We start from the raw sequence: 17761 nt of genomic DNA, 5'->3' as shown, positions 1-17761 counted from the left end.
CCACTGCCCTGAGCTCTAAAACTGACCCCACCCTGCCCTTAAAACTACCCTTTCCCCTCCCCTGAGGCCTAAAACCCTGCCCCTGCCAAAATCTCCCTGACCCCAGCCCCCCTGCCCTGAGCACTAAAACTGATCCCTGCCCTACCCATAAATCTATCCCTTCCCCCCCACCTGAGGCCTAAACCCTGCCCCCTGCCAAAAACGACTCCGACCCCAGCCCTTCTGCCCTGAGCCCTAAAACCGACCCTCTCCTCTGAAAACTGCCCCTCCCCCCTGTCCTGAGACCTAGAACCCATCCCCAGCCCCAGCCCTTAAAACTACCCAACCCCCCTGCCCTGAACCCTAAAACCCTGCCCCTTTCAAGGGGCATAACTCAGGCTCATGCAACCCCTGCAGTGGAGGGTGCCCCCAAGCTGCAGGGGGCACCCTCAGCACAGTACTCAGGCCTGAGAGCTCCGGATTAAATCCAGAGTGGGGACCCCTTCGTATACCTTGCCGGGGGGCTCTTCAACTTTCTTTACGCCACTGCCCCTTTCCCTTTCCAATAAAACTGCCTTGACTCCCCCCGCCCGAGCCCTAACACTGCCCCCACCACTAAAAACTAGCCTGCCCAAACCCAGCCCTACTTACCTGTCCACATCCGAAGATTCCTGTCCTGACTCTTCCTGTTCCTCTCCCCGCCCATCCGGACATTGAGACCATTGTCTGCCTTAACCATGCATATGCGCGGTTAAGGAAGATGCGTGGTTCAGGCAAGCATTGTTCCGCTTGTGGGGACACGTGGCTCAGCCCGCGTTGTAAAAGCCGTTTCCTACACGCTGCCAGTGAAGTTCAATGCCTTCTCTGCTGAGTACTCAGAAGGTCACCATCAGAGGTCAATTTTAGATGATAGATAACGGTAAAACCTGTTTCCAGGATCCAGGACACTTTGGGCAACACAGACCAGTTGGGTACAACAGGAAATGAAACCTGGAAATGTCCATCCCTGAAAATCAAGGACAAAGGATAACCATAGCACTAATGCAAGTCTATGCCAAGAAGAAAATGGAATTCTTGTATCGTACTCATTAATTAGGCTTGTAGATTTCCTTATGTATGGTACATATCGCATACATACAACATAAAGGGACCATGTTATAGAGAAAGGCACCAGTAGGTATCCATGCAAAAAATTCAGTCTTATACAGTTTGACACACACGTGGTAGGGTTACCATAGACTCCATGTTACAAGGAAACAACTTTCCAGGTCTGGGACTTTCCCTTTAAGAAAACATTTTATACTGTGCTAGCCCAATGGGTTCAATTGAAATAAGCAAGAGTATTTGCCGCAAAAAGGGATTATGGGGTAAATTAAAGAATTGGACTGGAATAAAATATGTCCGTGTGACTTGGAGTAGTAACCACATGATGTCTCTTTTCATCATTTCAACAAACCTGATATGTTTTACTGTACAGGTGAGCCATGACATGAGATCTCCGGCAGGTGTTCTATATGATGTTTGTGTTGCTACCCAGCAGAGTTCTAGACTCTACTTGACCAAAGGCTCCACCAAAAATGGATACCCTTTTACCTGGGAGACTAACGTCTCTAAGACCAAGCTTTGCTGCATGCGCCGTAAGACTTATGGTGGCCAGAGAGTGACATCTCAAATTCCTTTTCCTGCATGCCGTCTGCGTAGCTTATTCTTTCACTCCCTCCCTGTAGTGCTTAATTTGAGCAGGTGCTTTCAGGTGCTCAGCACCTGCACTTCTTTCACAGGGCCGGGGCTACAATTTCTGAACCTGCAGGTGGTGGTCTCAATATTAATTGTTCAATTAAAAATAAAAAGAATAACAAACATTGCATGGTGACTAGCTGGTAAATTTTCATAGGCAGGCCGGCAAACGCCTGTCCAAGCAGGCATGATTGTGTATCACCACGTTAGTGATGATGTCATCACGCTGATCACAATCCAAGAAGTCATCGACAAACTATGGCTTGCATTCTATTCCCCTAGTCTGCTGCACCCTGCCACTGCCTGAGACTAAACCTCCCATTGAATAACTGTAGCTGGGGCCTGGCTCATGACTGAGTTGAGGCAAGGAAGCTGCAAGAGCGCATTTGGAACTTGGGAGTGAGGGCTCTTGAGGAAGAATACATTAAAGTAAGTGTGGACTTTCCACTTGTTGCGTAGCCAGAGTAGCATATCCGGCAGCCCTGCATTGCTGCTATCCTCAATGTGCTTGTTGCGGCTGTGGCCCAACACAACTTTAGCGCACCAGACGGCACCAGTAGAATCTGTTCGCTGCACCACAGCATGGTAATTGCTGAGTGTGAGTGAGTCCAGTTGGCACCACAACCATACTTACCGGCATTGGCAGCATTACTGCTGGGGACAATGCCTGTGCTGTAGCAGGCAGGATCACAGCAAGCTGAGCAGTGGATGCCGATGCCGTCGCCATTCCTGGACCTGCTAATTACAGGCAGCACTAGCAGTGACATGACCTGCTGTGCTCAAGCAGCATTTTCATTTTGTTTTTGCACTCGGTGTAGGTAAGAGAGTAAAACACGTCATCTTCCGCTTCTTTAGGAATGACAACAGGAAAACGCAGAGTTCAAAATAGCAGGGACATGTACAGGCTGACGACAGGGGTCACAGGCAGCAGTGTTAGAGATGAGAGACAGCAAGAGTAAAGAGGAGAAGAAACAACAAGAGAGGAGAGAGATAAAACGGAGCAAAGTAGAAGAAAAGAGCAAATCAGATACAAAGAGAAAGCAGCCATGATGTGAAGAAGAGAGCATTAAGAAGAGAGAAGATAGAATGAAAGGATGTGGAGTACAGGACAGAGGAAAAAAAGCAGACAAATGATAAAAGGGAGACACAGCTCATCACTGCTAGGGAATGATAGTAAAGAGCCAAGATCGAGGGGAGTGAGAGAGGAGCATGGATAAAAATGAAGAGAAAAAAGGGCAGGGCTAAAATGAATAGAGGGCAAATCAGAAATACAGGGTGTGACAAAGGTGATAGATAACAATTAGAGAGGTGAGAGGATAGACTCTTAGAGCAAAGACTTAGGGGACAGACAGATCAAGGTTAGAAGATAGAGACTGAGGCAGTGAGAGTGTTGAAAGTGGGGCAGCGAACAGATTCTACTAGTGACGTCTGGTGCACAAAAGTTGTGTTGGGCCACAGCTGCAACAAGCATATTGAGGATAGCAGCAATGCAGGGCTGCCGGATATGCTACTCTGGCTACGCAACAAGTGGAAAGTCCACACTTACTTTAATGTATTCTTCCTCAAGAGCTCTCACTCCCAAGTTCCAAATGCGCTCTTGCAGCTTCCTTGCCTCAACTCAGTCATGAGCCAGCCCCCAGCTACAGTTATTCAATGGGAGGTTTAGTCTCAGGCAGTGGCAGGGTGCAACAGACTAGGAATAGAATGCAAGCCATAGTTTGTCGATGACTTCTTGGATTGTGATCAGCGTGATGACATCATCACTAACGTGGTGATACACAATCATGCCTGCCTGGACAGGCGTATGCCGGCCTGCCTATGAACATTTACCAGCTAGTCACCATGCAATGTTTGTTATTCTTTTTATTTTTAATTGAACAAATAATATTGAGACCACCACCTGCAGGTTCAGAAATTGTAGCCCCGGCCCTGTGAAAGAAGTGCAGGTGCTGAGCACCTGAAAGCACCTGTTCAAATTAAGCACTGAACAGTAAGATGAGTCTGTTATTGTTTGAATCTCTTAGAACGTTTAAGTGCATCATTTAATGTCAGTGGCCAGGTGACTTGTTCACAACAGCCACTGTTTATGCACTCAAGCTGGCCTGTGAGCCAGGTATACACATTCCTCTAGTTACTTCAAAGAGTTTAGTGCCCCAGCACAGGGGAAAGGACTGAACAAGGGTCTGGAAGCTTGACTGAGTCAGCTGAAAGGGTAGGGAGTATATTCCAACACTGGAGAAAATGCTTGCTATCTCTGGGGCCTGAAAGAGAAGGTATACCATGTGGGATGTTGAAAGCCTGCCTACAATCCCAACTGTTGCACTTGCTGCTATGAGAAACCTTGTTTGCAAAGTGTTGCAGGAATCAGAGATCTTTTTCCGCATACAGCCAGATGCAAGACCACCTTCATTGAAGGTGGAGCTCTGTGCATCCTTATTCCGTCTCCAGAGAGAGGAATGCATCTAGGATTGCACTCCCACATGACAGCAGGGGTCAAGTCAAGAAGTCTTCAGGGGGCTGTTGCCGAGACCATGACTATTTGAGTCCCTCTTCCTCTTTCCATGAGGCAAACGATCAGCTGCTCATCGTGTGCCCCAATAAAAAGGTCCTGATTGAATCTGTTTATATGACCCACGCCCAGGTGACACTCAACACTAGGGGCAGATGTATCAAGCATTTTTGCGTCCGCAAACTGGCAGATTCGCAGAATCTGACCGTTTGCGAACGCAAAAATTGCTTGTCTGATGCAGCATACCTAATTTGGCGATTCGGTAACCTGTTACCCAATCGTAAAATGGGTTTGCGATTTGGTATTAGGAAGGGGCGTATTTAGGGCGTTCCTTCCTAATACCGAATCGCATCGGTATGTATGAATGTTTTGTGACCGCAAATGCAGTCGCAAAACATTCGCATTTTAGGTGGTAACGCATTTGCAAATGGAAAGGTGTCCCCAAGGGACCCCTTCCTCTTTGTGAATGTTTGTAAAACTATTTTTAAGAGCAGGCTGCCTGCTCTTAAAAAATTAAAAGAAAACTTTTAATTTTTTGTTTTCTAAAGCATCTCATTTTCCTTTAACCCCTTAGCCGCGGCCACGATTTCGCGGCAGTGCAGCGGTTCCGCGAAATGGGTGGGGCTGCGTCGGCCGTTGGACTTTCGCAGCACCAGCAAGGTAGTGCTCGCGACGGCCAACGGCCGATGGCAGCAGGGAAGGGGTTAAGGAAAACAGGCTTCTTTACAAACAAAAAAAGATTGCTTTATTGAAAAGCAATCACGGACATGGTGGTGTGCTCATCGAGCAGGCCACCATCTCTGTGATTTTTGCGATTCCTATGGGGTCCCAAATTGCGACTACCTCATTAATATTCATGAGGTAGGTTATTTGTGACCCCTTAGGAATCGCAAAAGGTATACTATACACCTTCATACATTGCTTTTTGCAATTTCTTAATTGCGAATCCTTGTGATTCGCAATTTAGGAATCGCAAAATGCTATCTACATACTTCTGGCCCTAAAAGTCATGTCCAAATATGCTGACATTCAAAACAGTGAGAGACAAGTGTTTTTTAGCTAGTAGGTACTAGTGTGTAATTAGGTAAATTTTACTTTGAATTACTCTCATACTTTTTATTTTCACCTCTTTCATACTATTTACCTTTTTATTCTTCTTTATTAATTTCCTTCACCTTCTTTCTAGGTTTTTAGTTATTTAAAGTGTAACAAATTGGCAGCTTCTGGATGGGAGATTTTAGGGAACCTATGTGAACAGTTGAACACAGCAACCATGTAACAAACGACTCGGCCTAAAAATAAGCTATTAGACTACTTGTCTTTATCAATTATGTGCAAACTGCAAAAGAGGATTGTCCTGTTAGCTGTCACCATGAGATGATCTGCAAATTACAATTAAATAATGATCGCATACAGTGGCCGACTTAGGCTGTAACTGATCAAAACCCATTTTATAAAATGGACTACTCATACCATCCATCTATAAGTACAGGGACAGCAGGTGATGAAAAGGAGCTGTCGAGAAAAGACCAACGCTACCGGGTTCTTGTGCTGGAATTACAAGCCTTGATAGCTCCCCAAACCACATTTGCATTATTAATTAGATGACAAGTTGACAGCTGCTTTCCTCCCATGTTTGCCACATATTTTTTAATACATATAACCTATAGTCTTGGGGCTTGTTAGTCAATAAATCGTCCAAGACAACCTGCCCAACCATTCATAAAAGCGAGTTGTATAGGAAGGGTTAGAGCAGTAGATACACATTTGGATAAGTAGATAAAAATCTTAAAGTGTCTAGATAATGAAGGAGTGTGGAAGTTGGGGACCTGAAATAGGATTATTTACTGATAATTAGGGACTAATTACTGAAAATTAACCACTCCCCCCCCCCCTCCTAAAATTGTGCATCCTGATTCTTATGAAATTCAGAGACGAGACAATGCCATAGCTTTCGAGTTTTCTCGCACAAAGTTCACCAGATTCCTGCTGTGGCTACCAAAATAGTAATCCAGCATCCACTGCTTGTACTCTTTATACTGAACCACGATAGTCAAGGGAATGTATCGAGACATATTCCGCCCAAAGAACCACAAACGCAGTGATTGTACAAAATAAATGGCCATTCTCATGGTATCTATTCTGGGGGAGATGGTCCAGCCCTACAAGGCCCCTCGCTCTCTTCGCTCTGACGATCAACATCTCCTTCAGGTTGGCAGGGTGAAGAAGGCAAGAACGGGTGGCAGAAGGTTTTCAATAAATGTGGCCTCTTTGTGGAACTCGTTGCCCCTACAATTGCGCTCGGAAGCTAGCCTGCTTCGGTTTCGAAAACTTTTAAAAACTTTTCTGTTTTCTGTTTAATCCCTTCATTCTTTAGTAGTGTTATGTTCTGGTAAGCGCTGGGATGCCTATAGGTAACCAGGCGCTATACAAAACTCAGAATAATAATAATAATAATAATTTGTGCAAGGAGGCCGCCATTTTGGACCGTGCCCTGGCGCCTGGCAGGGCGTCATTCTTGCCTAGCAAACCACAAGCTGAACTGCTAAACTCCAAATGCGTTTGTGTTTGCTTAAAGTTGTGCTTGTTTGTCTTGTCAGTGGTTTGCTTTGACCTCGCCCTGGGGTTTCAGCTTTCAACACTGACATCTTCTTGCTGTGTATGGGACAGATCTGGTGGCAGTCGAGTAGGTGCCGGACAAAGCTGCGGATTCTCCCCACTCCAGACCACTTGACAGTAGATGATAACTCAACCCCACGAGTTAAGCAGCACCCTTAAAGGATAACAGGGCAGCACATACAATGCTGGACAGTGTGCCGTCCACAGCCCCTGTGCACTCTGCGCCAAGGCGAGGGAATACCTCCTCTTTCACCTACCTCATGCCACCCGCAGCAACGCTTGCCACAAAAATGTCGTTTTCAATGTATACCTATGTTTACCGAGCGCTTTTCTCTGGGCGGACCCAACCACAATGGTTTTCTTGCGTTTCTTTGTCGTATCTTTCACTGAGACTGATTACAGGTTTCGGTTTTTGTAATTTCTGTAATGAAAAACTGGATGTAATGACTGGCACTTAAACAATCACAGTATGGGGCACCAACATGCATCCAGATGCAAACTTTTCAAGTCAATTTTTGTAGGCTATTTTTTAAAGCAGGCAGGGTCAGACTGGGGCAGAAAATAAAAGTGACATCTAATTCGTCTTTGCAGAGTTAGTAGATAGCTAAAAAAAAAGTGGTCCACGTTTGCAAATCAGGGCAGTTTGGATCTTGTAAAGGCACCCTGGTTAAGTGTTTTGCAAGGTAAGGGTGACTGCATGCATTTGTGCCTGCTGCAGACAATGTTCATCGTAATATCAGGTAAATCCAGCAGAATGTAAAACAGGTCCAAAAAAGCAACCATAAAACAGCCCACACGTTCATCTGCCAGACTAGCCTTTTTGACACTGCCGGATGGCCCTATAGGTTCATCAGATCCTGAAAGCAGGCTCATGTTGGAAGAAGCAAATCCTACACAAGAAAGGAAATATTCACTGAGGCAAGACTTAGGAAAAGTACCTTTACATTGTTAGAGCCTGTTAGAGAAAAATTGGTGCTTACCGCACCAAATTCTGTATGTCCTGGTAATTACTGAGCATTTTTCTCCCAGCCAATTTTGACAGGTCAAACCAGTTAAAATTTTAGGAAAATGCAGGGTTGCGGTGTTTATCATGCAACTAATACTTGCAAAATCTGTGGTGACAGAAGTTATCACACATATTGGAATTTTTCATGCTGACCATAATCGGGGTCCTCAGCCATATGGACATGGTTCTCGCGGGCTATATCATGGTGTGCTTAATGGAAAACCAACAACTGACTTTGGTGTTTCTAACATGGACTCCAGTGCTCGATCATCAAGACTCCACATCTGTCTTCCAGCATCCATTTACAGCTGTGGTTTCCTTTGTTATAACTCATGGATTCAGCTCCACAGACTCTACCAATATCAGATGGGAGATCAGTGATGTGATCATGATTTAAGAGTCACAGGCAGAGAATCACTTTTAACCACACAATATACTTACCTTTCAGATCAAGCAATAACGCGCTCTCAGACACATTAGAGGGTCACACATCTAAGCATGTCTGAATGACCTGAATGACCAAACGCTGAGACGCTGATACCTTTTTGCAGTCGGAGGAACTGAATCCGTGCAGCCTGCCCTCTCCCCCTTGCTGGGGGACACCGCCGCTTCCGCGTTACAACTCGCAGCACCCGCTTCGCGTGTGCCGCTTCGCGGCTAGCGGTGAGGGGCAGAGGCTGCCTTTGTGGTAAAAGGAAGACTGGAGGAGCCTGGGAGGCGGAGCGCGAGCAGGGACTCTCTAGACCAGGAGTCCCTGCGCTGACCAGGTGTTGCTGTTGGACGCGCCCCCTGGGAGACACGCCCCACGCTTGCAACGGCGCCTATATAACGCTTAGACCAACGCTCAGCGGGACGCCGGGCGAAGCCCGGGCAAAGGGCGGGCCCTCTACAGCCCTCATCGGCCAGAGGAGGCTGGGCTGGGCCACCCCCCTAAGAGGCAGCACAACCATCAAACCATCGAGTTCACAAGGTAACTGCTCGTGCAACAAACCATTCATATCGCATTGCCTAGTGCTCTATTATGACGAAACCGGCTAAAAAGTCTAAAATGCCCACATTAAGATCAAGCACAAAACCTAAATCAGACCCCCCACAATCAGCACCTACACTAACTGCCATTGACATTATGTTGAAACAAACAATAGGGGCTGTAACTAACGCTATAGCTAATACGGAGAGAAGGATGTCCTTACCACCTATGACTATTGTTCAAGATACACAGGAAGCTGCAATCAACCTCTCTGTAGTTACCATAGACCCCACAGAGGATCTTGATACTAGCCTGGCTGTTACCTCCTCCTCCTTTGTTGATCTCCCGTGCGCCCAGGCCCCCACCAAAAATAGGAGGGAGTCAATGGACACACATACAAAAAAGATGATATCAAACACCAAGGAGAACAAATGGCCCAAAGAATGTTCGAAACGCGAGGGGAAAAAAGGCCAAAGTAATACCAAAAATCACAACTTGGTGACACCTATAAATCCACTTACACCTGGAATACCCTGTTGGATTACTAATATGGTGGCTGATTTAAAAGCGGATCTAGAAGTAACCATCACGGCAGCGATTAAACCCCTCATGGCCAAAATTGATAGGCTAACCTCTCTGATAAATAACAAGGGTTTTGGCCCAAAAAGCCAACCAGCACAAGATAATGCTTCTACAAAAGCAAGACAGGACGGGGGCTCAACCAAAAATCCAACAAAAGACAAGGCAAGCCCAACAACTGAACTGGCATCAAATAACCCCCCCGGAAGCCCCACAAACGAATATAAAAGATGTACAAAATGTCACAATACCACAAAGTACTGGCAATAATAGTAGGCGAACAAACGCCCAAATAAAACAAGGAACTGGCCAAACACCATACGGAAACAAAGATCAAACCTCAAAAGATAAACCTAAGGCAAACTCCACCCCACCAGCAAAGGCCACAGAAAATAAAACTTCATCTCGATTCAGGACCATTAATCTACCCCCTGAAGCTCTGCCTTTTGTAGTCGTGTTGACGGGAGTGCCCCCCTTAAGAGAGGGTAAAAGGGAAACACAAGTGGAATTAAAAAACAAATGTGCACAGTGGTTACAAATACATAGACCGCTACCCCCTAATATTCATGGAGAAATTCTCTCAGTAAGAAGGGGGGAGTGGATTGGGAGAGGAACAAAAACAATAGCAGGGGACATAATAACAGTGAACTTCAGAGACATTGCAGTAGTAAATTTTATTTGCGATGCACCCCCTAGCATTGCCCACTCACAAATCCACCCTGTACATTTATCATACTTTTACCCTTATGCTCCCCAAAGACCTGCACAGAGAAATAAAATTCCGATGAACAGGTTCTATCAGACGGAACCCCAATATAGATCGGCCCAGTGGCAAATGCCATACCATGCGACCCCAAATTATGATTCTTCTTTTTTAATGCAGCATGCACATTGGAATAGGTTCAGTGCACTCGAAGAGGTTGATTGACACGTCCAGGGATACCCTTCTTATACACCCATAAGACCAAGGGAGGAAGGGCCGAAGATAACAGGAATGGGCACCGAGAATAGTATAGGACTCACGGACAGGAAAGGGGGTGGTAAAAAGAGTCTAAAAACTCAAAAGGGAAGGTGTAAATTGTTAAAATATCCAGATCATAGGATAACCACTGAACAAAGTACACCGGCTAGCAACATCATCCCACATCCCCGTACCAATATATCAACTACAGAAGTAGTCCAGGAAGTACACCCATTAAGAGGCTTATTAGAACAACCTAGAGTGGATACCCATGAAAATTTTCGAATTATATCTTGGAATATCGCAGGCCTAGCAGCCAAATTTGAATCTCAAGAATGGCACGACTATATAAATAAATTTCAAATTGTATGCTTGCAAGAAACATGGGCGGTCGAGCCAAATGACTACAGTCTTGCGGGATATAAATGTTTTTCTGTCCCGGCCACAAAGGTATCATCGGGGAGAGTCAGTGGGGGACTTACAATTTACGTAAATTTACATATTCAGGGAGTATGGTCAAAATTCAATTGGGACTCACATAATTTACAAGTAGTAAGGTTTCGTTCTAAAAGATTAAACCTCTTCCTACTCAATTGGTATAACGCTGTCAACTCAATGGCAACGGGAGCCGCCGTTAATGAATTGGACTCCTGTCTAGAAAAAATTGTTTTCCTTAAATAAGACACCAAACCCTCCAAGTTTAATACTTTTAGGGGATTTTAATTGTCACCTTTGTGACAAATTAAAACCATTTAATAAAGATTGGTCTAGATGCACCATAATGAAAGGGCCACATTTTGTTCATGTAAGAGAGGGATGGGATCTCGAGAAATTAACCAAAAGGCATAACTTGGTCCACACTTTGGATCTTGCCAAATTGGGCGACAACGGAGACCTCAACCCAACATTTAGAGGCAGAGGTTGCCAGTCCTATATTGACTATATACTAGTCTCGCCTCTATTAAAAAGAAACATCAGTAATATGGCCATAGATGCAAGCATCTTCAGTGACCACAACCCTGTGACACTCACATTAAAAGGGTTTGATTTTAAAACAATCTCAAAGAAAATAGATGTGATAGAAAAGGCAGTGGATCAAGGAAGGAGAATTAAGTGGGCTAGGACTGACGGGGATAGATTCTATAAAAAGTTGATCGCAGAGGGTCTAAATGCAATAAACACATGCCTTGATCCTAGGGTGGAGGGAGCTCTAGTGGTCAGCGCATTTGAAGAAATTGCATGCCATGTAAACAATCTCCTGACGACCTCTAAATCAAGTAAAGTTCCATCTACCCCTCGTTGGTTCGACTCCCTTTGCACTAAGGCGCATAAAAAACTGAAACTCAGCCTTCACGCCGTACCCAGGGATAAGCTCTTGATTGCACAGAACAGGGCTGAATATAAAAAAGCATTGAACAGTCGTAAAAAGAGCTTACAAAACCAAGCCTGGGAGGATCTTAGGGATGCTGCAGAAAGGCGAGATATATCAGGCTTCTGGAAGGTCATCAACACCCCATGCTTCCAGGATCAAGGAGCACCAAAAATAATGAATACTATTTTACCCGACCAATGGCAGAATCACTTTAAGAGCCTTTACAATCACACAGGACATTTAACCCAGGGGGAAGAGATAAGACCAACACAGCCCTTAAAACTGGACTTTTCCCTGAAAGAAGTTGAACTGGGAATAGCAGGGCTCAGTAAAAACAAAGCACCAGGCCCAGACGGAATACCACCTGATCTATACCTGAGCAAAATTGAACTGTGGGCCCCGCTACTAACGAGGGTCCTGAACGAGGCAGTGGTGGCAGGATTGCCTCGCTCTTGGTCATCAGCAACCATAGTTCCGATTTACAAAAAGGGGAACCGTGACGACCCTCAATGTTACCGCCCCATCTCTCTTATAGATGTGACAGCGAAGGTACTGGGCCGAGTAATCTTACATCATCTGCAGGATTGGGCTGAGGAGCATCAGGTTTTTTCAGACGTCCAATACGGCTTCAGGGAAGGTAGATCCACCACTGATCAATGTTTGAACCTGTACCTTTTGGCAGCAAAATATACCATCGCTGGCAATGGGAATGTATTTATGGGATTTATGGACCTCTCGGCGGCCTTTGACCGCGTAAACAGAGGAAAACTTTGGTCATTACTGATAAATTTAGGAGTGGATCAACCCCTTGTGGACACCCTACAAACCCTGCACTGGAATACATCTGCAAGTGTGAGGTATAATCAAGAGGGAAGTAAGACGGACCCCTTTTTCTGCACTAGTGGAGTGAGGCAGGGCTGCATCTTAGCGCCCTTCCTTTTCTCTATATATATATTAATCTCCTGGAAAAAGAGCTTCTAAAGCTAAAGGTAGACTCGCCACAAATTGGCCAACGCGTATTGCCGGTATTACTCTATGCCGACGACACGGTACTTTTGGCCAGAACCCCCCTAGGTCTACAAAAGTTGATTGATGGCTTTGTCGATTTCATGGCCAAACTTGATTTATCGACAAACCTTGAAAAATCCTTTATTATGACAACAGGAGCAAAGAAAAAGGGGAATTTCACTTATAACATTGGATCACACAAGATTGGCCAGGTCAAGACCTTCTCATACCTGGGTGTACTCTTTGATAACCACTTGAATTTTAAACCCCTGGTGGAGAAACATGTAACCAAATTGGCGGCGTCATCAGGAGCCATTATGGGGTATGGTCAAAGACTGGGAAGGTGGTCCCCAGAACAAATACTAAATTTGTACAGATCGATTTGCTGTGCAAAGGTCACCTATGGTGCGGAAGTATGGGGTCATATAGACAATAAATTACAACAAATACAGGTGGAAGAAAATAAATTTTTGAGAAAAATCCTGAAACTTCCACAGAGCGTCCCGGCCTACATTATTCACGAAGAAGTGGGAGAGCCTTTTATCGAAGACCGGATTAAAGTTAAACCCCTCCTGGCCTGGGTTAAAATATGGACTAATCCCGAGGCGGACCTAACGAGACAAATCATAATAGACTGCCTTAAATGGGATAAAGGACACCATATTCCTTGGTTGAAGTATATTAAGGACTCGTTAGATGAGATTGACTGTATAAACTTCTTCACATCCCCAGAATCCATAACTGTTGAGAGTAAAACGATAGTAAAAAATCTTTTTTTAGAACGGTTATGGACGATTAGGGCAGAGAGTGAAAGACACAAGCCCACTGTCTCATCCTATTGTCAACTTACAGCAAAGCAAGGAATGGAACCATATCTGAGGGTCATGCATAATGCGCAGGATCGTTATTACATGACCCGCTTCAGACTCAATATGCTTCATCACATATTTGCGGTTCCTTCCGGGTTCACCCTTACAGTGGAGGCGAAGGGTACCTGCGGCTGCGACACTAGGTCTCCGCAGGATACCCTTCACTTTGTTTTATTATGTCCCTTTTATTCTGCCCCAAGACGTAAGTTTTTAGTGGGGATTCTGAAAGAATCAAAACTCAGACATGCAAAACTGGCTCTAAAGTTTTTACAGGAAGCTGAAGATGCCTATACACTATTTTGCACTGTAAATTTCATCTGGGTAGCACTGCGGTTAAGGGACACCCGAGAAAATTGACCTTAATATCACTCAATCCCTTAAAATTTACCCCTTTCCCACTAGTCTAATGAAATATGTTTTTAGCAAAATTTTACCTATATCTCCTTTTAAACTAAAATTTGTATGTTATATTGTGTGTATATTGTATATGTGCTTTTATGGTGTCTTTTTAAGTGCCGAATAAAGATTATAAATTGACAAAGCATGTCTGCTCTGGAGGAAAGTGTGGATCACACAGTACAAGACCCATGCTTCTTTGTGAGAGTTGATCTGGATGAGAAGATATGAGACCAATTTGGGACAGGTTCTAGGACTAACATTTCTGAATATATTTTGTTGAAATTGTATGGAATGCATGGAGCACCCGTCCAGCAGAAGTGACAGAGTAACAAAAGAGGTAAAATAAGTTGTAAATAAATGCAATCAACAGAAGATTTCTCAGAAGAGAAATCAAAAAACCTAACCGATCACTACAATTCCATTCACAACACTCATTTGGGTTGGACTGGTAGGTATAGTGGATAGAAAAAGAGAATTGCTATCACACACTCACGATACAGATGGTAGATTACTAGTGACTCATCTACGCAGAGAGGACGATCCCATACATGTAGTGAATATATATGGCCCTAATTCCGACGATCCCACATTCTGGGATTCAGTCTCTCGGTCCATTGAACATATCTCCCAAGATGAGCTACTAATAGTGGGGGGCGACTTTAACCTACCCCTAGACCCCTTACTAGACCGACAATCCAAGTGCTCATTCCACCCCTCACGATCACATGGGGCCCTTCTCCGTCTCTGTGAGCGCTACTGTCTCAAAGATTCTTGGCGACTACAGAACCCCGATGGGAGAGACTACACCTTCTACTCTGCCCCACATAACTCCTATTCACGTATTGATTTCATCCTATTATCCACCTCATTCGCACACCTGATTGAAGAAACCGGTATTGCCCCCAAACTAGTGTCTGATCATGCATGTATTCACACCAAACTTGCAGGCTCCCGCTCGATTCGCCCGCCTAGAAGGTGGCGTTTTAACGACGAAATCCTTACCAACATAGAGGACAAACTTAAGATAGCGGATGCCATCGAGGAATACTTAATCCTAAACGATACCGCTGATACCAAGCCTAACACTCTATGGGACGCCCTTAAGGCCACAATCCGTGGAGTCATCATAAATATTAGAGCTAAAACCAATAAAAAATTAAACAAAGACCTGGAACAATTGGAACGAGATATCACAATCCTAGAAGACCGGCACAAGGCCAACCCTCAAGACCTCAATTCCCTCGACCTTCTCACTAAAAAGAAGTATGAGTACAATGCCATAACTAGTAAAAGAGCGGGCGTTTGGATTAACCGCTTCAAAGCCCTAAAGCTTTGCGAAGGAAATAAAGCAGGTAAAATGCTGGCTTCGTATCTCAAACATAAGCAAAAGCTGTCTACCATTTCATCAATAAAAGACGCCACAAACACTACCCACACAAACCAAACTAAAATCCTTGATACATTCAAATCCTTCTACGAAGAGCTTTACAAGAATGACAAATCACTGGACATAGCAGCTTGCACCGGATACCTTGAGTCTCTAGACCTTCCTAAACTCTCAGAATCTGACAAAACACGATTAGGTTCCACCATCAGTAAAACAGAGATCGCAGAGGCCATCAAATCTCTAAAAAATAACAAAGCCCCCGGCCCAGATGGCTTCACTGCTTCTTTTTATAAAGCCTTTGAAAACCAACTTACCCCTACGCTCCACACTGTTCTCAACTCTACGGCGTCCAGTGGATGTATCTCACCCTCTATGAGCGAAGCCAACATAGTCGTGATCCCTAAAGAGGGAAAAGACCCGCTCCACACCAAAAACTACCGCCCCATCTCTTTGATAAATCTTGATTGCAAGATATATGCCAAAATCCTAGCGAACCGATTAAACGCTGTTCTTCCCAAATTAATAAGCCCGTCGCAAGTTGGCTTTCTGAAACATAGGATGTCAAATGACAACACCAGACTTCTGTGCCACATTTTAGAGAAAGCTAACAATTCCCAATCCCCGATGGTTGCGATCACCCTGGACGCTGAAAAGGCCTTCGATAAGGTTTCGTGGTCTTTCCTTCAATACTGTATGCGCTCATTCAATCTCGGACAATCGTTCATCACAATGGTGATGGCCCTGTACGCCTCCCCCTCGGCTCGGATAGCAGTTAATGGCACCCTCTCTGACCCATTTCGCCTCTACCAAGGTACCAGACAGGGCTGTCCGCTCTCTCCTGCACTCTTCCTTTTGGCCCTTGAACCCCTTCTAACTGACATCAAAAAGAATGAAGATATTCAGGGAGTCTCCTTTGGAGATACTCAGATAAAATTGGCAGCGTATGCTGATGATATTTTAATTGCAACAGAAAACCCGGCCAAATCGATCGAGGGTCTCATGACCTCAATCAGCAAATACTCGTACCTGTCGGGATACAAGTTAAACAAAGATAAGTCCGAAGTTAAACCACTAAACATCTTCACCACCAAAGAAGTTCTTGGTACCTCAGGTCTAGCTTGGCAGACAGGAGCTATAAAATATCTAGGAATAGAGTTTACCGACAAATTAATGAGCACCTTCACACACAACGAAACGTTGACATTGACAAAAGTTAAAAGAATCCTTGACGGCTGGTCCCCACGATTTATCACTTGGTGGGGAAGGATTGAAGCTATAAAAATGATGATATCACCGCTAATCAACTACCTGAGCACTATGCTGCCCCTCACATTCTCAAAGGATTTCCTTTCCAAACTTGATAAAGTAATTTCCTCCTTCCTTTGGCAAGGAAAAAAAGCCAGAATTAGCATAAAAAAACTAAGGCTGGATAAATCCCTAGGAGGCGTCAACCTGGCCGACTTTAGGCACTACCAAACCGCGTTCTTAGCTAGACAAGGGGCTTTTTGGCTCATTCCCCACCCAGACTACACCCCAGTCTGGCTGATGGTGGAAAGATCCATTCTGCGTGGCCTTCCCCCCTCCACCCTCCTCACTACCAAACCACAACCCACTGTGTCCTCAGGTACCATCTTCAGAAACACGAAGGCTGCCCTTCTTCACTTAAGCAAATTTTTACCGCACCAATTTTGTAAATCAAGATGGGAATCACTGTGGAACAACACCAGACTGCTATACAAAGGGAAACCAATGAATAATCCTGCTTGGATAGAGAAGGGTATACACTTCCCTCATCAGCTGTTTGATGGTCCGTTGCCACTCACTTTCAACGACCTACAAAACAAGTTTCAACTCCAGAACATAGACTTCTATTACTTCTTACATATCAAAGTGGCCCTCTCCAAAACAGACTTATCCAACATCACCCCCTCCCTTCCTGGCTACCTACACACGATCAATAGACTGGGTCATCAGGTGTCCAGAATATACAAACTGATCCGCCCACAGTCCACGAAGCTGACAACATCCACACAGTCCTTCTGGGATTCATACTCTTCCACACCAACCTCGGAAGCAGAGTGGGCCAGAATATGGGAATCTGCCTCTCGACACAAAATCAGCCCTACATTATCCCAATCTAAATTCTGGCTTCTCCACAAAGCTTTTTGGACTCCTAGGAGACTCTTCCTGCACAACATCAAGGAAGATGACTCCTGCTGGAACTGCACGGCAGAGGGTGGGGACCTTGAACATCTAATATTCAAATGCCCCTGTGTGTCCGAATACTGGGATAGAATTTTCGAATTTATCACCAAAGTGCTGCATGTCTCGCTCCCGAGGGAATTTGCAACCTTAGTCATGGGTTT

The sequence above is a fragment of the Lissotriton helveticus genome, chromosome 8 (genome assembly GCF_964261635.1).
Source record: "Lissotriton helveticus chromosome 8, aLisHel1.1, whole genome shotgun sequence".
Classification (NCBI taxonomy): domain Eukaryota; kingdom Metazoa; phylum Chordata; class Amphibia; order Caudata; family Salamandridae; genus Lissotriton; species Lissotriton helveticus.
Note: the sequence above shows the minus strand (reverse complement) of the source record.